The 21,388-nt window shown below is 39.4% G+C and overlaps 1 long non-coding RNA gene across 1 annotated transcript; it reads right to left on the bottom strand.

The window, feature by feature from the left end:
• Positions 1-778: 778 nt before the first annotated feature.
• Positions 779-1,522, bottom strand: LOC107779784 (uncharacterized). Its single transcript, XR_001646673.2, has 3 exons — positions 1,388-1,522; positions 1,201-1,267; positions 779-1,098 (listed from the first exon to the last, which is right to left on the bottom strand). It is a non-coding gene; the product is annotated as an uncharacterized LOC107779784 (long non-coding RNA).
• Positions 1,523-21,388: the final 19,866 nt, after the last annotated feature.

Raw genomic sequence — 21,388 nt, 5'->3', positions numbered from 1 at the left:
GTTGGGAGGCTTGCCGGGACGCCACGGGGAGCGTCCAAGGGGTCATGGGTCGATGATGGAAAGCAGCCCATGACATTATACACGACAAAGATAAAATCAAGATCTAAACAACAGACGACTCATATAGGCACTAGAAACAGAGGGAGAGAGGAGGATAGAGATAAGAAAAAAAACAAAAAGGGCAACTGAAGGGCAAAAACAAGGAGAAACTTGATAACATATACTCCGAGTCGCTCTTATAGTTTTTAATTAACATTTATTGTTATATTATTTTCTTATTTATTTTGATTTATTTTATGAAGAACGATATATTTAAATGTTGAAATTTGATAACTCAATTCATAAGGATTCTTATTTGGAGTTCTCTTTTTCACTTTAATCTCTATCCTTCAAAGCTGCACTTTAGTACATAATTTTCATGAATATTTAATAATAAAACGTCTAATTATAATAAGCACTTGACACCACATACAAGAGGTGCTTCTACGAAGCCCTTGTTTGAACGAGAGATTCTAGATTCATTTCACAATAAGAAACTCCTTATTTGATATCACATTTATTTTTGCAACAAAGAATTTTCATGGCATCTAGCGACAAGTATATTTATAATAATTGTATATTTATCACGATATTACAAGGTAGAAAAATTATTCTTCTAGTTTATAGTGACACGTAAATTTTTTAAATATCAATTGTTTAATAAAAGTGCGCAAGGGTACCTAAGACAAGACTACTAAATATGCTTCTTCCATGGACTACTAGGATTCTCATATCAATATTCTATATAGAAGAGAGGTACATTTTGCCAATGCATCTCTTTGTCCTTTGTTTTTCAATACATATTAATTAATAAGAGAACATCGAAGGTTCAGGTAGATATCATCGGTTAAAACGTCTCTAGAAATCAAACTATGAGATTAAACTATGTAACAATTTAACCTCTGGTTATTGCCCTCATGGCCATCTCTTAGTTTCCTTTTTTGGATCATCCCAAAAGAAAAAGAGGTTACGTTGGATAATCTCTTCTCCGTTGGGTCAGATCCATATGGATGGAACTTGGTGCCTTTATTATATTATCCTAGCTGTATATTTCCAAACCTGAAATATAAGAATCACTTTGTTAAGTAAAACATATCTACTTAAAAACAAATACAGCTAAATAAAGAATGAAAAATGCAAAAATTTTGTAGAGATATTTACATGTGTTTGGATCAATACAAATCAGCTAGAATAGATAATTGGCCCGCATATACAAAAACTCCAAATCCTGAGAACAAAATAAGAAGATCTTAATTTGTAGATTGTAATACAAAAAGAACGAAATGACGAAAATAAATATATATTTTTTTGTTTTTCTTGGGGGAAAGGATAAGATAAGAATATATACCACCATGGTGATTCATTGATTCAATTGAATTAAAAGAACAAAAGGAAAAAGAAAACCACGCTATCATGAGAATGATTTTCTTTTTCTTGATGCGAGTAATGATCAACTTTCTTCTTGCATTATTGCTTAAGTGTTTTGTTTGTGGGGAGGAGTGAGAGTTTGATAGGACTTCGTGGTCTTTATATATTGGAGGAATTTAATTATAGGATAGCATCTTCTTAATTTCATATCTTAATTCCATCTAAATCTACTCAAATTTAACGAATTATATTTCCTGAATTCGATAAAGATTATTAAGAAAGTAAGTAGTATCTTTCTCCAAATGGATATATTTTAATTGTTAGTGTGAAGGCCTACTTTGTATTGCTGACGTAACAGTTAACTCATACAAGTAATCACTTTTGTTTCCTTGTATTTAAATGTTGACCACTTTTACAAAATTAGACCAATGGTCTAAAATTTGAATGTGATGTCATGTTTTGTAGTTCAAAATTTAAAATCTGATTTTCAAATCATGGATCTTATCTTAAAAAATAGTCAAATTCTAAATCCAAGGCCACAAAAGTAGCCACGCGGTGTAAGTATAGCTTAGAGTCTTTGGTCGGGCATTTGCATATATACCCATATTTTAGGCTACCCATTGAATTTATAATCGTATTGCACAAAACTTGTAATGTGTACCCGCTCGAATCCGAAGCAGCTCAATCTCTTCAATGCAATTTCAGAAATCAAATCTGAAATTCTCCTATATTTCAACTGCAACTTCAGAAATTCAAATCTTAAGTAGTTCAAACTCTTCAAATCAACTTGAGATTTCGAATCTGAAGTTCTTCTATATTTTAATTGCAACTTCAGAAGTTCGAATCTTTAGTAATTCAATTTTTCAATACAACTTCATATTCAAAATCAAATTCAAAATCTGAAGTTCTGAAACATAAACCTGTTCTTCGAATTTCAACAATCCAACACACGATTCAACACCCAAATCTACTCCTGTAAAGGTATCAAATGAGTCGTATATTTCATTACTTGATAGAGGAAGAATAGTCCTCTATAAATACATGTTATACAAAATATTCAATAGGAGAGGGACTTTATGAGTGTAGCTTATCTCTATGAGATATAGTTTATACCTAACCAACTATATACAATATTTATCTAATAGTTAAACTATACTTATCGAATCCCTAATACCCCCGCAAGCAAAGCTGGGGGAAGCCACAACAAGCTTGTCATGCAGCAATTGAAACCTATTGGTTGAGGGACTCTTGGTGAGTGCATCAACAAGTTGATCGATGGAGCTAATAAAACGACCATCAAGGTCCTTTGCAGCAACTTTCTCCCTTATAAAATGAAAGTCAAGCTCAATATTCTTGGTTCTAGCATGAAAGATGGGATTGGCAGTCAAGTAGGTGGCGGATAAGTTATCACACCATAATATAGGAGCTTGAGGAAGAGGTATACGCAGCTCGGAAAGAAGATTTTTAAGCCAGATCAGCTCAGCAGTGGCAGCAGCTAGACCCCTAAATTTTGATTCAGTGTTTGATTGAGGAACAACTATCTGCTTCTTAGAACACCAAGACACTAAGTTAGTGTTGGCATGATGGAGTATTTAGCTTATAGTCCCAAACATAACATTAGTGGCTAGTTGTGTAATAGCTGTTGTATTTAATTTTGACTATGTTTTGCAATCAATCTTAGCTTCTTTATAGTTAGCCCGTTTGGCTTTAGTTTTGTATTTGGGCACCCGGTTGTGGCCCATTGTATATAGATACAACGGGGGATCTAAAAAGATCCATCTCAGATGTTTGGTTCATTGGTATTACATACAGAGGAAAATATCCTCTCTCTATATGTTCAAACCCTAATATAGTTTTTACCAAAATTCCTCGATCCAAGATATTTTTATGGTATCAGAGCGAGTGTTTCTGTCTTCTCTCATGGATCTTTAATGTACGATCCTACCCCGCTTTTGTGTAGTCGAAGTCTAAAGTTTTTGTTTGGTCATCGCATTTTTTGAGGTTCATTTTTCTTTGAGATTCGAGTTGATCGTTTGTCTTTAGCTAGATTCCGCCGGTGTGTGGACTCACTTCTCAACATTTGGGTTATTTTCCGACGCGTGCTCTTCGTTTTGATCCCAATTTGGACGGCAAAGTAGATAGGGTTTGCTTGACTTAGCTTGGTGTAACGACTCGGCCGGTCGTTTTGAGTATTTCAACCTCGTTTCCCTTTTACTTCTCAATTTATGCCTTACAGTTAATTTATGACTTATCGGGTTAGTTGGTTCGGGTCCGAAAGGATTTTGGAGTGAAATGAGATACTTAGTCTCATAATTAAAAACTTAAGTTGAAAAAGTTGATCGGGTATTGACTTATATGTAAACGATCTCAGAATTTAATTCTGATAATTCCAATAGATCTGTATGGTGGTTTTATACTTATGAGCATGTTCGAAAAATTATTTGGAGGTCCGCAGTGAAATTAGGCTTGAAATGCCGAAAGTTAAATTTTTGGGAAGTTTGACCGGGGGTGACTTTTTGATATCGATATCGGAATCCGATTCTGGAAATTTGAATAGCTTAGTTATGTCATTTATGACTTGTGTGCAAAATCTTAGGTCAATCCGACGTGATTTGATGTGTTTCGACACAAGTTATAGAATTTAAAGTTTCAAAGTTTAATGATTTCTAATTGAGGTGTGATTCGTCGTTTCAATATTGTTATGTGTGCTTTGAGACCTCGAGCAGGTCCGTGTTATATTATGGGACTTGTTGGTATATTCGGATGGGGTCCCGAGGGGCTCAGGTGAGTTTCGGATGGTTAACAGATCAAATTTGGACTTAAGGAAATGCTGGGGCTGCTGCCTACTGGTATGATCGCACCTGCGAAATTTTTGATCGCAGGTGTGAAGCTGCATGTGCGCGAAATCAGTCGCAGAAGTGACCAAGTGTGAACTGGGCAGTGCTCGCAGGTGCGAGGAATTTTCCGCATCTGCGAGGCCGCAAGTGCGAAGGTGTTGGCACAGGTGCGGACTGGGGCTGGCATGAGGCGACCGCAGGTGCGAAGGAGAATGCGCATCTGCGAGCCTGTAGATGCGAGAAAGGGCCGTATATGCGAGGATTTGGAAGGCTGACTGTTTCCGTAGGCGCGCATTGTTCGTCCGCAAAAGCAGATGCGCAGGTGCGAGCCCAGGCACCGCAGGTGCGGAAATGCCTGGGCAGTGTTAAAAACGAGGGTTCCGAGATTTTTTCTCATTTTGGACATTTTGGAGCTCGGTTTGGGAGATTTTGGAGAGGAATTTTTCCACACAACTTGGGGTAAGTGTTCTTGACTCCCTTGTGGTTATATTTCATGAATTAATCTTCATTTTTGGTGTAAGATTATCGAATCTTCAAGAGAAATTGAAGGAAATTTCTAAATGTCACAAAATGCATTTTTCAGAGTTTTGAACATCGATTTAGAGTAAGAATTTAGTGAAATTAGTATGGTTGAACTTGTAATGGGATAGGTTGTTGTATTTTGTGAGTTTCGTCGGATTTCGAGACGTGGGCCCTACGGGTGATTTTTGGGGCATAATTTCGGACTTTTGGTGGAAAATATTAATATTTTGATATGGAATTAATTCCTATAAATTATGTGGGCTAAATGAAATTAATTGTGACTAGATTGGAGTCGTTCGAAAGTTGATGCGCATAGAATGGGATTTCTGGAGCATTGTTTAGCTTGCTCGGCATTAGATTTGGTTTATTCGAGGTAAGTAACTCTTTTAATCTTGGAGCTGAGGGTATGAGCCCTGAATATATGTATTATGTGAATTGTTGGGAGGTGACGCACATGCTAGGTGACGGGCGTGTGGGCGTGCACTATAGAAATTGTGACATAATTGTTTATGTGAAATTTTGTAGTTAAATAATCTTGGCATTTTTTCATGTGGTTTTATGTGTTAAAGAAATTGAGCTGAAAAGCATATTAAAAATTATGTTGAGGCTATGTGCCAATACTTTTGGACCCAAAGAGGTCATATTGTTGTGACTTATTTGTTTTAAATTGAAAATCCATACTCAGTCATATTCATTTCATTACATATCATATCTCAGTCTCTGTTGTTATTCATTGATACATCATATCATCATTTTTGGGCTATTCTCATGACATTGTGAGCCCATGAGAGAGAGACTGGAGAGATTGATGACTGAGTGAAGCCGAGGGCCTAATTTGAGAAGATATATTTGGGATCGGGCTGCACGCCGCAACATGTTTAATATAGGCCGAGGGCCTGAGTGTTTTATGCCATGATTTGGCTTGATATAGCGCTTGGGCTGAAGGAGCCCCTCAGAGTTTGTACACACCCCCAGTGAGTGCAGGTACCTACTGAGTGTAAGTGCCGAGTGTTGAGTGACTGGGAGGCATGAGAGATGGTGAAGTATGCCCGATGGGCTGTTTATGAGTGATATTATGAGGTATGCTCGAGGGGCTGTTTACGAGTGATTGTGAGGTATGCCCGGGGGGCTGTTTACGAGTGATTGTGAGGTAAGCCCGAGGGGTTGTATACGAGTGATTATGAGGTCTGCCCGAAGGGCTATTTATGATTTTATCATTGAGTTGCATCGCATTGGCATGCACACATGACATACATGCATAGAGATGTATTTTCCTCATGTTGTACTTCATCACATCATTCATGATTTTTCACACATTTTTGACAGATGGACATAGTGATGCATTTGTTTTTACACGGGTTATCTGGAAAGAAAATGAAATACATCATTTATTATTGAAAGTATTTTGGAAAAATTATTTTTTTCAACCTACGACTAGTTTTGTTACTTAATCAGTATATGGGGTTGGTTGTACTGATACTATACTTCTACACATTGCGTACAGATATTGAGAAGACTTTTCATTGAACTTACTGCAACATCATGGCAGTAATAGAGTATGGGTATTGTGAGTTATCGAATGTTTTGATTTATGGCTTTGAGCCAAGTGGGGGAGTCTGCTATGGACAAATCAATTAATGGGTATGTGTCAAATTTTTATTAGGGTATGAAGTATACTTAGGAAACAGTGATGACTTGCAGAGGTGGAGTTCTAGAATGGCTCGAGTAAGGAAATTTCTGGATACGGGTTATATTATGCTTTATGAGTATATGAAAATCGTGGAATGAGTGAGTTGTTAATTGTGACTGATATAGTGCGCACAGAGTATGAATTTGATAGGTGGTATTAAAGTAGAGTTACTTCTTTGAGTGTTGTTGTGCTAATGGGGCACGTGTTTGTTAGCCCATTTGTGCGGGGTAATGAGGAATTTGAACAAAGGGGGAGACTCTCGAGAAAGTTTCAATAGGTCCGAAGTTTACATATAGTAATTGAGAATTTCTCCGGGCTTGTGTATGGATAAAACCTGAGATTTGCGTTTGGTGGTTCCTGGACTTGCGAAAGTTCTGTATAACTGTGGATTATACATTTTAGTATTTGTGGTATTAGTGTTACAGTTGTGGTATTTTTGAAGGTACTTAAGAAGAATACAGTTGTTTATGGTCCGTAGGGCGTTGTGGTTCTATGTTAGGTTTGTGGGGTGAGTTGTGGTTAAAGATCGTGGTATTTTAGCAAGGAGAAGTATCAATTTGAAGGAAAATTCGGAAGGGACTCGGAGAAATAGGACAACTGGGTAGTAGACTGGACCAATATGGTAATGGTAGGATCGGTCCTTTGGGTAATTACGATGTGGTAAGACCTTACAGATGTTTGGGTGGCAATATTCTTGGGTTTGGTGACCTGCGTTGCTTGATTGAGTTGGAGATATTCGATCCTGCATGGCTTGGTTGTGAAAATGGATTTCAAAGTATTCTTGATGGTTTCTATCGGTGTGGAGAACGTGTTGTGTATTGTGATTTCCTCCTGGAAGAAGCAAGAGAAAGGTTTCTAACTAAAAGGGTATGTAAATTATTGGTGACTCAAAGTTGATAATAAGATTTTTGTGCGTTTCACATGATGGCAAGATAGATGTTATGTGTTGTGCGAAAGCTAGATTTTCATGTACAAGGTGGAATTACAGTCTTTAAGAGAAGGTAACGAATGTTGGACAACATAGGCGGTTCCAAATAAATAGATAAACACTATTACTTCTTGGTGTTGTATGAGGAGGAGGAGGATTTCAGAAGGCGCATTGTATTTTGACTTACGGATGTATAATTAGTATTGCGGTACTCACATGGTTGATAGAATGCTGATATTCAAATTTTACCAAGTGGCACGGAAGAATTTTTAAAGAATTTCTCGTGGGATGATCGTGTATGAGAGAGGAGTTAGGCATTCGGGCGGTGGAGATGGAATCAAATATGGTGATTCGCGTGTTCTATGGATTTGGAGATTGGGAGTTCTCAGGAGCAAATTGTTTCATGGTTGTGGACTGTGAAGTTGTGGCCGGAGCTAGCCAGATGATAGAATGTGTTATGATTCAGTCATTATGGATTTTTGAAAGAATTTTTATCTATTTGTGGGTAACCCGAGTTGATTTGGGGGTCCACTGGTAGACCAATTAAGATGTGTATTCTACACTGAGCCGGAATGGTTGGCTCCATACTACTATTGTTGAGGGATGTGTCATTCGGTTGATGTTGAACTTATTCGTGTTCTGAAATGATCTGTGAGCTACTTTTTTATGCTACAAGGAGTTGTGATTCATTGGTTATGTGCACAGATGGTGCAATTCTATTTGAGCTTTATAGCGGAATTTGAGCGTGATGAGTATTTGGGTATTGCATGATCAATTGTGTAATGGTTATGTTCTTTCAGGTTTTATGTGGCATTCTGGTCATTTGCCTCTCCGTCGTTATTGATTTTTGAGCAGGGTGACTCGAGGTAGGTAATATGGACCAAAGTTTGGATGGGGTCATGCATTGCAGCGAAGTTATGTTAAGGTATGAACCTTGTGTTAGAATCGGGTGATGGTCCTATGATGTATGATGAATTTTTAGCATTTCGTTGTGGCGGTACTTGTTAATCTTGCAGGGCAGTTCTCTTATTTGAGTCATTTTTCATGACTGAGTACATTTGAATTATTCTTTTTATCTCACAGATGGCACGGGTTGTGGCTCTGAGTTATATAGGTGTGGCATGTTTATGGAATAATTGTGTTTAGTAATATAAGGTCATTGGACCTAGAATGGGTACTATCAGGTTTGATTTCTGTATATTCGGGAGTATAATATTGAAAGTCGGCTCAGAAAGTGATTATGGTTCTGGTTGGGGCGAGAGAGCTCCGTGACTTGTCGATCTGGTAAGTGGTCATGAAATTTCGCGTGTTTCTTTTATTATCAATAGTGTACGAAGGTTTTGGGATGAGGTTTGGTTCGATACGGTTTAATACTAATATGTGGTTGGTTTTGGAGTAGTCACTGTGATCAGGAATGGTGCTACAAGCATGCGAGTTATGTAATATGTTAAGTGATTATGTTAGAGGTTATGGTGATGGTTATGGCTTGATACAGCTTGTTCAGACTCATATAGTGTGTAAATATAAAATTCGTGTCTTGAAAAGAAATTCTGAAGGTGGGGAATTGAATTCCAAGGTTTTTGGGCTAAGGTTAAATTAAGGATTTCCAGTTGCATTGTGTTATCAGGCCTATGTGGAATAGGGTGACGTGGGATCACCCCCGGGTATGTGTGTGGTAAGATGGAACAGTGACTTGATGGCTTGAAAAACAACTCTTGGCACGTTCGAGGACGAACGTATGTTTAAGTGGGGGAGAATGTAACGACCCGGACGGTCATTTTGAGTATTTCAACCCCATTTCCCCCTTTACTGCTCAATTTATGCCTTACAATTGATTTATGACTTATCGGGTTAGTTGGTTCGGGTCCGGAAGGATTTCGGAGTGAAATGAGGCACTTAGTCTCATAATTGAAAACTTAAGTTGGAAAAGTTGACTGGATATTGACTTATGTGTAAACGACCTCAAAATTTAATTATGATGATTCCAATAGCTATGTATGATGGTTTTGTACGAATGAGCGTGTCAGAAAATTATTTGGAGGTCCATAGTAGAATTAGGCTTGAAATGCTGAAAGTTGAATTTTTGGGAAGTTTGACCGGGGGGTTGACTTTTTGATATCGATGTCGGAATCTGATTCTGGAAATTTGAATAGCTTAGTTATGTCATTTACGACTTGTGTGCAAAATGTGAGGTCAATCAGACATGATTTGATGTGTTTCGGCACAAGTTATAGAATTTGAAGTTTCAAAGTTTAATGATTTCGAATTGAGGTGTGATTCGGCGTTTTGATATTGTTATGTGTGTTTTGAAGCCTCGAGTAGGTCTGTGTTATGTTATGGGACTTGTTGGTATGTTCGGACGGGGTCCCGAGGGGCTTGGGTGAGTTTCGGATGGTTAACAGATCAAATTTGGACTAAAGGAAATGCTGGGGCTGCTGCCTACTGGTGTGATCGCACCTGCGAAGCTTTTGATCGCAGGTGCGAAGCCGCATGTGCGCGAAATCAGTCGCAGAAGTGACCAAGTATGAATTGGGCAGTGCTCGCAGGTGCGAGGAATTTTCCGCATCTGCGAGGCCGCAGGTGCGGACAAAGGCTGGCGTGAGGCGACCGCATGTGCGAAGGGGAATGCGCACCTGCGAGCCCGCGGATGCGAGAAAGGGCCACATATGCGAGGATTTGGAAGGCTGGATGTTTCTGCAGGCGCGCAATTTTCGTCCGCAAAAGCGGATGGGCAGGTGCGGAAATGCCTGGGCAGTGTTAAAAACGAGGGTTCCGATAATTTTTCTCATTTTGGACATTTTGGAGCTCGGTTTGGGCAATTTTGGAGAAGAATTATTTCACACTACTTGGGATAAGTGTTCTTGACTCCCTTGTGGTTATATTTTATGAATTAATCTTCATTTATGGTGTAAGATTATCGAATATTCAAGAGAAATAGAAGGAAATTTCTAAATGTCACAAAACGAATATTTTGAGTTTTGAACATTGATTTGGAGTCGGAATTGAGTGAAATTAGTATGGTTGAACTTGTAATGGGATGGATTGTTGTATTTTGTGAGTTTCGTCGGATTTCGAGATGTGGGCCCCATGGGTAATTTTTGGGGCGTAATTTCGGATATTTTATGGAAAATATTAATATTTTGATATGGAATTAATTCCTATAAATTATGTGGGTTGAATCAAATTAATTGTGACTGGATTCGAGCCGTTCGGAAGTTGATACGCGCAGAATGGGATTTCTGGAGCATTGTTTAGCTTGCTCGGCATTGGATTTGGCTTGTTCGAGATAAGTAACTCTTCTAATCTTGGAGCTGAAGGTATGAACCCTGAATATATATATTATGTGAATTGTTGGAAGGTGACACACATGCTAGGTGACGGGCGGCGTGTGGGCGTGCACTATAGAAATTGTGACATAATTGTTTCTGTGGAATTTTATAGTTAAATAATCTTGACATTTTTCCATGCGATTTTATGTGTTAAAGAAATTGAGCTGAAAAGCATATTAAAAATTATGTTAAGGCTATGTGCCAGTATTTTTGGACCCACAGAGGTCATATTGTTGTGAATTATTTGTTTTAAATTGAAAATTCATACTCAGTCATATTTATTTTATTACATATCATATCTCAGTCTCTGTTTTTATTCTTTGATACATCATATCATCATTTTTGAGCCATTCTCATGACATTGTGAGCCCATGAGAGAGAGATTGGAGAGATTGATGACTGAGTGTGTCCGAGGGCCTGATTTGTGAGGATATTTTTGGGATCGGATTGCACATTGCCACATGTTTGATATAGGCCGAGGGCCTGAGTGATTTATGCCATGATTTGGCTTGATATAGCGCTTGGGCTGAAGGAGCCCCTCCGGAGTCTATACACACCCCCAGTAAACACAGGTACCTACTGAGTGCGAGTGCCGAGTGCCAAGTGCTGAGTGACTGGGAGGCATGAGAGATGGTGAGGTATGCCCGAGGGGCTGTTTATGAGTGATTGTGAGGTATGCCCGAGGGGCTGTTTAGGAGTGATTGTGAGGTATGCCGGAGGAGCTGTTTACGAGTGATTGTGAGGTTGCCCGAGGGGCTGTTTACGAGTGATTGTGAGGTAAGCCCGAGGGGTTGTATACGAGTGATTGTGAGGTCTGTCAGAGGGGATGTTTATGATTTTATCATTGAGTTGCATCGCATTGGCATGCACACATGACATACAGGCATAGAGATGTATTTTCCTCATGCTGTATTGCATCACATCATTCATGATTTTTCACACAGTTTTGACAGATGGGCATAGTGATGCATTTGTTTTTACACGGGTTATCTAGAAAGAAAATGAAACACATCATTTATTATTGAAAGGATTTTGGGAGAATTATTGTTTTCACACTTATTCATATTTTCGGAAGTTTCGGTAAATAAATTTGGGTTTTCACTGACGTACTTGAAAGGAAAAACTATTATTTTTGAAATCATGATTTAGCTGAGCATTTTATCTTTGAGTTACTTCTGGTATTATTTTCTTTATGTTGTTTTGGACTGTTGTGGACTATTGGTTTTGGACCCGACCTTGGTGAAAGCTCGTCACTACTTTCAACCTACGGCTAGGTTTGTTACTTACTCAGTACATGGGGTCGGTTATACTGATAACACTTCTGCACATTGCGTGCAGATATTGGCTGTTGTTGTCGATGTGCTCGATGTTTGCGGGATTTGAAGATGTACCTGTGTTCCTGTTGTAGCTGCCTGTTGTTCATGGTAGCCTTATATTTATAAAAGCTCTGTTTATGTACTATTCAAACAGACTGTTTATTTATTTCATTTCCGCTTTGTAAACTCTATTCTTAGAAGCTCATGATTTGTACTACCAGTTCTCTGGGAATGTATATGATTAAGATCTTTATTTACTTAAATTGCTTTAATAATTGTTATTGGAATTGGGTAGTTGAAAGTTGGATTACCTAGCGGGTTGGGTTAGGTGCCATCATGACTAGTTGGATTTTGGGTCGTGACACTTGGGTAAATAAATTCAATTTTGAAGGTCGTTCTTCTCCGGTAGCGAAGAAGGTTGGTAAACCCATTCTTATCTTCCTAAAATTTGCTTGATTGCACTGTTATTTGAACTCATTCGTTAGCTATTTGATGAACAGTTCAATGGGAACACCTGAGACCTTCTCTCCTGATCCCTCTAGCCCTTTGTTTGTTCATTCCTCTGATATCCCCGGAATATCTCTAGTTCCTGTTCCATTTTCGGGTAGTGGATTTGGGGGATGGAAGAGGAAGATGATAGTTGCCCTTTCTGCAAAAAATTAAATAGCCTTCGTAGATGGTACATGCATTAGACCAACCATTAATGGACCTCAACAGAAAATATGGGACAAATGTAATAATATGGTAATCTCTAGGCCCAAGAAAGATGCAATAGCCATGTGTTTATCATCGATCATCTGGATAGTCAACCCAATAGTCATCTGAAAAACCCTGCAAAGACATATTTGGAGAAGGCTTGAAATGAAGGCCAAGGTCAAGAGTGCCTTTCAGGTTACGAATGAGCCTCTTCATAGCAACAAAATGATGATCCCTCGGATCATGGATAAACTAACAAAGCTTGTTCACAACAAAGGTAACACCTAGCCTAGTTATGGTGACATATTGCAAAGCTCCTGCAATACTTCTACACAGGTGGGGATCTTCAAATGAAGAGCTTCCATGCTGCCAGTAGACATAGGAGTGGAGACATGCTTAGCGCCATCCATATTGACCCTGGTGAGTAAATCACAAATGTACTTGGCCTGCTTGAGATGTAAGCCTTGAGCAGATTTTGAGACCTCTATACCTAGGTCTTTCAATGCAAAGCTAGACGCCAACCTGGAAATAACACTTGAAATGAAAGACTTAGAGATGCCAGTGATGATTAAATCATCGACATACACCAAGACAAAGGTGATTTAAGATCTCATGGCATGGATAAACATGGAAGTGTCAGACTTAGATGGTTCAAAACCAATGTCAAGTAAAGCAATATGCAAATTTTCAAACCCAGCTCCAGGTGCTTGTTTGAGGCCATATAGGGCTTTGTAAAGCTTGCAAATATGATTAGGATATCTAAGATCAATAAAACCTTTAGGCTGCTGATCATGCCCAACTATACCTTATAAAAAGGACTAAGCGGTCGCTACAAAAATAATCCGATTCAAGAGTCCGGAGTCGAATCCCACAGGGAACTAACCTATTTGCTACAACTTTTAGTATCGCTAATGATAAGCTAAGACAATTTTCAGAGTTCAAGATTTTATTTGATAATTAACAGAAATTATTTAACTAAGGAAAAATGACAATAAAAACTATCAATAGGCAAGAATGAAATTGAATTCAAGGGTAAAAGAATCTAGGGTTATTGATTTTCTCAATTGTCGGATTAATTCCTGACACGTTAGCTATAATCTCACTGTAACACTGTATAAAGATGATGAGTTCTTGCTTACCGTACTTATATATCGATCAATTACGATAATTTACTACAAGCATTCTCTCGAACTACTCTAGTTGATAATTTGTACAACTCATAAATATCACACCAAAGCTTCGTTATCACTAATTCCGCTTTTAAATTCAAGTAATTAATCTCTTAACTTACTCGAAAGTGGCGTTGTTCAACAACAATCTAATCAAGTGTTCTTTCTCAAGCAACACTAGACAACTAGACACGATTTATCAAAGGCCCTTTCAATTAATTACAAGAAACACATAGTTGAACAATTATAGAGTAAAAACGGCTCAATTATATCAAAACGTAATCAAGACTTCATCCAACAATTAGTTCCATCAACCCTAGATGACGGGTTTAGCTACTCATACTACTATGCACGATTATAATATAAAAAGTCATAACCAACAATGGAACTAAGAATAAGAAGATGAAAAACTCGTAGGAGAATTCTCCGTCTTGCTCCTTTTGTGTTCTTGCCTCCAAAGTTCTTCTAAAACCAGAGATCCCCTCTTTTTGGGCGAGCTAGGCTTCATATAGGTCAAGGTTAGTCGCCTCTCAAATTACAAAATTGGCCTTGGATGATTTTTTTGGGAAGCACGTGCGCGGCCGCGCACTTTGGCCAGTTTCTGCCTGCCATGCGCGGCCCAGTGCGCGGCCCAGTGCGCGGCTGCGTAGAGACCGCGCACTTGGAGGATTTTCAGCAGCATTTTTTTCTTCTTCGTTTTAAGTGCGATAAGCTCCAATTGTTCTTCAATGCTCCATATTAGCTCCAAAACACTCTTTAACATCCTCATAGCCCGGAATTGCTCCTGCAAAGCATAAAGTTCTTAATTAGAGCAATTTGTTATCATTTAACATTCAAATATCAATAAAGTGCAGCTAAGTTAGAGTGCAACTAGTAGTTAAACTACATAATTATAGCCTACTATCAGCTGCACCATATTTAAACCATTGCTCATCCCCGAGCAATCAAACCACACTCTACAGAGGCCTAACTTCACTAAGCGACTTCCCTAACTCATCACACCAAGAATATTTCACATAGATTGAGCACAGTAGTGTAACATCTTCACCTCAAGAGTTGACTCCCATGCACTATGCAATATTCCTAACTTACTCACTTACTTTAACGCAGAGGTCAAGAATTACCTTTCCTTCATGAATCAAGTGCCTGCTCACAACAAAAGAGACTCATTCCACAATCAATAAAATTCACGCATAGTGAGGGACTTCAAAATAGACAGAATTCACTCACCCTCAGAAACGATATTCTTGTGCCACAAAAGATGCTTCATAGGCTTGCCCGTAGTGTACTACTCTACTAATTGAGCTCATTCAGTCTAGGATCAAATAGGACTTTATTTGGTTGTAATGTAGGCTGCGGGTCGGGTAGGATATATTTGGATATAAGAGTGACTACACCTCCCTAAGTACTTTAATACATATACTTTAACATTCAAGTCCATACTTATGTCAAACCAACACTCCACCTTCACATCAACGTATATTACCCCATACTTCTTTAAGCACAATTACATCAAAAGCCACCAAAGGAATATTATTCACCACAATACAACTATTGTTTTTGTTTTTTTTTGTTTTTTTCTTTTTCAATTCACGTGGCTTTTATTATTCTTTTTTTTTCTTTCAACACAATGCATCTTTCTCCTTATTTCATTAGTTCCACTCAAAATCCCCACCAACCACCCCACATTTAACCTTTACAAGTTCATAGAAATTCAAGTGCTCATGAGAGGTAAGTAGGTTCAAATAGATGGTTAATTCAAACAAAGGGGTACGACTTGTAATGCGGTTGCCAAAGAAACAGGATTATAGGCTCAAAGGGGTTAACTACGATACATAACAACTAGGCGGGTGGAATATATATATGGCTCAACAAAGAAACGCCTATATCATTTCCAAGACTGAACAATATTACTATTTCACTTTGCAAACACACGGGGCAAGTTCTAGGCATCAAATGCAGTGCACAAAATAAAACAAGCCTCACACACACATGGCACAAGAGTCACTCCAGATTGGATCATCAAAACACTCTAGTCAGGGTACTTAAGCCAAGTTAAGAACATACAATTTAAGGCACTCTTATAGGAATCAACAATTGAGCCTAAGCGTCACACTAAAGTACCTTCTATATTCAAGGCATAACGAAGTTAAGAGATCCTATTTCCAATTCAGCCCATATCCCAAGGGTTCCTAACTTTAAAAAAAAATAAAAAACTAACTACACCCGGTTTAAACGAACCTTGAAAAAGAACTGTGGCCCAAAGAAAAACCAAGGGGGAATTGATACACTCCTAACAAAAGAAAATCTTTTTTGTATTTTTTTTTCTTCGACTTGAATCCCTCAAGAAACCCGTCGAATGATATCCATCATCGGAACAAATCGAAACTTTTGAATTTTTTTTTATATTCAATTAACAAACGAAACTACACTACTCTACATAATTCTATACATACAACATGCATACAAAATATCCCCCATACTTAAAATGGTGGCATGTCCCCATGCCACACAAATAAAAAAATGCGAGGTAAAGGAAACTTCCCTGGTACATCAATCCTGATCGGAGGCAGTGCCAGGGTCGAGATCGCACGCCCTCCCCAGCGCACGCATCCAAGCCATGATCTTCTTCTCAGATTTTGCATTTTGGGTGGCCAGTGCATCAACTCGAGTCCCCAAATCCGTGACAGAAGTGCGTAACCCTACCATTTCATGTTGTAGGGTTGTCATCCCATCTGACCACGGATGTTCCCTCAATCTCAGCAACTTGCTCGTGTGGGGGTGACTCAGCCACAACCTCAGCCTGCCCTTCATCTCCCTCCTCTAGCGCATCAGACTCATCACTATTAGCTCTTCCAGGTACCACAGGATCCTTCACAATGGTCACTTTATCTGCCCAAAACTTTTGTTCTTTTTTCACTCTTCCATCCACGTTCTTGTTCTCTGGCACTCTTGCTGCCCGGCATAATCTAGTGACTAGTGAAGGGAAGAAGAACCCATACCTCTGCACTAGACAATGGATGAACATCACGTCGTGAATAACCTTAGCCACATCAAAATCATGGCTATTCATGAAGCACCAGATCAATGCAACTCTGGGACCGTTCACCTCAGTGGTGTTGGAGGAAGGCAGCATGCGACTATTGATGATATAAAGCCAATACTTCCCTTCAAAGGTGAGTGAGGCTGAGTGAAACTTCCGCCCCTGTGTAACCCATACTATGTCTTTATTTGGCACACAGATTGTTCTGAAAAACAGGTTCCATGAGGTTGGTTCTCGCCTATATGTATCATAATAGTCCTCCTCCCCACCAAATATTGGCAGCCGATACGCCCTCCTAATGGCGTCTATCGATGCATCAATACTCTTTTGTCGCACAGTGCAAATATGGTCCTCATGTTCAGAGTAGTTCGTGTAGAACTCTCGTACAACCATCAAGTTGGCCTCCTCAGGTTCTTCAAAGAAAATATCCAGCCTGCGTCAAACCAAATCCTGATACATATTGGGGAAATCAATCTGGATGGACCCCCTATCAATACCCCGTTCCGGTATGGGCTTCTTAGGAGCCTTCTGACTAAAACGTTCTTGGGCTGAGCTTGTTACAAACCTTTTGTTATCAAACTGAGGTGCATTGGTCGAGGCACATGCCCGGGACGAGTCTGCATGACCACTAGAAGAGGCGCATGTGGTTCATATTTTCTTTGAGGGTGTCATAGTACCTACAAAACAAATATCACTATCGGTACAAGGCGGGATATATGAACCAATAGCGGTTACTCAGACTTCACCCACACAGTTGGTCACAAATTACATTCACGAACTCACTGTGGCATTTAAACAAACACTTGATATGCAAATTCACCCCAAATTCCCCAAACACTCAATTATACCTCAATTCCACCACAATCTTAACAATGTCTAATCCAACCCAACATGATGAAATTCCACTATCCTCACATACCAACAAGTATACTTAGTAATACAAAGTAAAGAAAAGAACAATAATGACTTCTACTACTATACAATTAAAAGAGAAGAAGAAAAGAAAAACATTGGAGAAACTAAAAAAAAATAGAAACTAAAGGAAAAGGAAAATAGAAGCCATGGAACTTACCTGAAGAAGCTTGTGAGGAAAAGAGATTGGGTAGTGATTGAGTAGGGAAGAGGAGGAAAGGGAGGTAGGTTTTTGATTTTGAAATTGGGGAGAAGGGAGGGTTTTTTGGGCGTATTTTTTTTTTTTTTGTGATAGAGGAGGGTTTGTTTTGTTTATTCAGATTTTAGGGGAGGAATAAGAGGAGGTCGGTTATTAGTAAGGGAGAAATAAAATAAACGAAAAGAAAAGAAAGGGAAAAACAATTAACTAATGAAATAACCTAAAAACATCGCCCAGTGCGCGGTCCATGTGCGGCCGCACATGTGGGGCAGTGGAGGTCGAAAACTATGCGGTCAGTGCACTGCCTCTGCGCAGTCGCGCATGTGCAACAATAGGGGTCCGAAACAGTAGGGGTCCAAAAGTGCGTGACCTGTGCACGGTCAGTACGCGGCCACGCACGTTTGTCCTTCGAAATTTCTCCCTTTTAGCCACTTTTTACCTATCTCCGGATGGATTTCTTTACCCCGAGTCCTTCCGTCGCGCACAATTTCATCCCTGCAGACTAATAAACTTGTCAATACTTTCACCGTTAAAAATCAAATATTAAAAATAATAACAAAGAAAAAATATTGGGTTACCTCCCAAGAAGCGCCTGATTTAACGTCGCGGCACGACGCATGCTTTCATGATTGCACTTCGCTTACATATTGGGGCTCTTCCAAAGACATCACAACTTTCTCCCATTTTTCTTCAACCATTCCAAGGTAGTGTTTCAACCTTTGCCCATTCACTTTAAACCTATTTGTTCCATCTTTGGACTCAATTTCTACTGCTCCACTTGAGAACACTTACACAACTCTAACTGGTCCTGACCATCTAGATTTCAGCTTACCCGGAAACTAGATCTCCGGATTTGAAGTTCTGATCTAGAGTGTGCTTATCATACATCATCTCCATCCTTTCTTTGTACAATCTTGCATTCTCGAATGCATGGAACCGAAATTCCTCGATTTTATGTAGCTCTGTGACTCTACTTGTGCATGTGGTTTCCATATCCAAGTTCAACTGTCGCAGTGCCCATAAGGCTTTATGCTCAAGCTCCACCAGAAGATGGCATGCTTTTCCAAACACCAACTTGTTTGGAGACATACCAATTGGAGTTTTAAATGCTATGCGGTATGCCCATAATGCATCATCCAACATCTTTGCCCAATCAGTCCGTGTTGCATTCACTGTTTTGGTCAGGACACTTTTGATTTCCCTATTGGACACTTTCACTTTCCCGCTCGTTTGTGGGTGGTAAGGTGTGGCAACCATATGGCGAACTCTATACTTTTCTAACAGCCTTGTGAATGCTCTATTGCAAAAATAGGTTCCACCATCAGTGATTATAGCTCTCGGAGTGCCAAAATATGTGAAAATATTTTTCTTTAGAATGTTTGTCACTCATTTGGCATCATTTATTGGAAGGGCCACAACTTCAACCCATTTGGAGACGTAGTCAACTGCTACCAGTATGTACTTGTTACCATACGAGCTGACAAATGGTCCCATAAAATCAATCCCCCATATGTCAAATACTTCCACCTCTTGAATTATAGTCATCGGCATCTCGTGACGGCGAGATATGTTGCCTGTCCTTTGGCACTCATCACAACTTTTCACCCAAGCATGGGCATCCTTGAATAAAGTCGGCCAATAAAAACCCGACTCCAACACCTTCGCTGCTGTCCGAATTCCTCCAAAGTGCCCACTATATGGTAAAGCATGGCAAACCTGCAAAATAGAAGATTGATCTTTCTCGGGGATACACCTCTGGATCATGTTATCTACACATATTTTAAAAAGTAAAGGTTCATCCCTATAATAAGACCAACAATCGCAAACCAACTTTTTATTTTGAATCGAAGAGAGTTCATAAGGTACAATACCGCTTGCCAAATAATTAGCAATATCAGCATACCATGGCGTCTCCTTCATTGCCACTGCTAGTAATTGTTCGTCCGGGAATGTCTCAGTTATATCTTCAACCTCTACTTTCTTTTCATCACCCTCCAACCTTGAAAGGTGGTCTTCCACTTGGTTATCTGTCCCTTTCCTCTCGCGGATCTCCAAATCAAATTCTTGTAGCAAAAGAACCCAACGAATCAAGCGTGGCTTTGACTCCTTCTTTGCTATCAAGTACCTAAGTGTTGCATGGTCAGTATAAACAATCACTTTTGAACCAATTAAATAAGACCTGAATTTATCGAATGCAAACACCATAGCCAACATCTCTTTCTCAGTCACGATATAATTGAGTTGTGCACCGCTTAGCATTCTGCTTGCATAGTAAATTGGGTGCACCAGTTTGTCCTTTCGCTGCCCCAAGACTGCTCCTATAGCATAATCATTCGCGTCACACATAAGCTCGAATGGTTGCTCCCAATTGGGTGCAACAATGATTGGTGCAGTCACCAGTCTCTTCTTCAACTCCTCAAATACCAACTTGCAATCATCAAAGAATACAAAGGGATGATCCTTTTCAAGGAGTTTACATAAGGGGTTAGCAAGTTTTTGAGAAATCTTTTATAAATCGCCTATAGAATCCGGCGTGCCCAAGGAAACTTCTCGCTGCCTTGATCGAAGTAGGTGGTGGAAACTTCTCAATCACGTCAACCATAGCATGGTCGACCTCAATGCCTTTACTGGACACTCGATGCCCCAACACTATACCTTCATGTACCATAAAATGGCACTTCTCCCAGTCCAGCACTAAATTTGTCTCCACATACCTTTTTAACACTCTTCTTAAATTGTGAATACAGTCTTCGAATGAACCTCCCACCACTGAGAAATTATCCATAAAGACTTCCATAATATCCTCCACCATATCAGTGAAAATGGCTAATATACACCTCTGAAATGTAGTCGGTGCATTGCACAGGCCAAACGGCATTCTCCGAAAGGCAAAGATGCCATACGGACAAGTAAAGGATGTTTTCTCTCTATCTTCAGGGGCTATTGAGATCTAATTGTACCCCGAATATCCATCCAAAAAACAGAAGTGAGACCGCCAAGCCAGCCTATCCAACATTTGGTCAATGAATGGCAAGGGGAAATGGTCTTTCCGGGTGGCTGTGTTTAGTTTTCTATAATCCATGCATATTTGCCAACCTATGACACTACGAGTCGAGATCAACTCGTTATTCTCATTTTGCACGACCGTCATTCCACCCTTCTTTGACACACCCTGAACTGGGCTGACCCAGTTACTGTCAGATATGGGGAAGATGATACCCGCATCTAACCACTTGATCACTTCTTTCTTCACCACTTCTTTCATGTTCGGGTTCAACCTTCTTTGATGTTATCTGAAGGGTTTGTGCCCTTCTTCCAAGAGAATCTTGTGCATGCAAAA

This window comes from Nicotiana tabacum, chromosome 19 (assembly GCF_000715075.1).
Source record: "Nicotiana tabacum cultivar K326 chromosome 19, ASM71507v2, whole genome shotgun sequence".
NCBI classification, from domain to species: Eukaryota; Viridiplantae; Streptophyta; class Magnoliopsida; order Solanales; family Solanaceae; genus Nicotiana; species Nicotiana tabacum.
The sequence above is the reverse complement of the archived record's forward strand: the minus strand, read 5'-3'. Positions and strand labels throughout refer to the sequence as shown.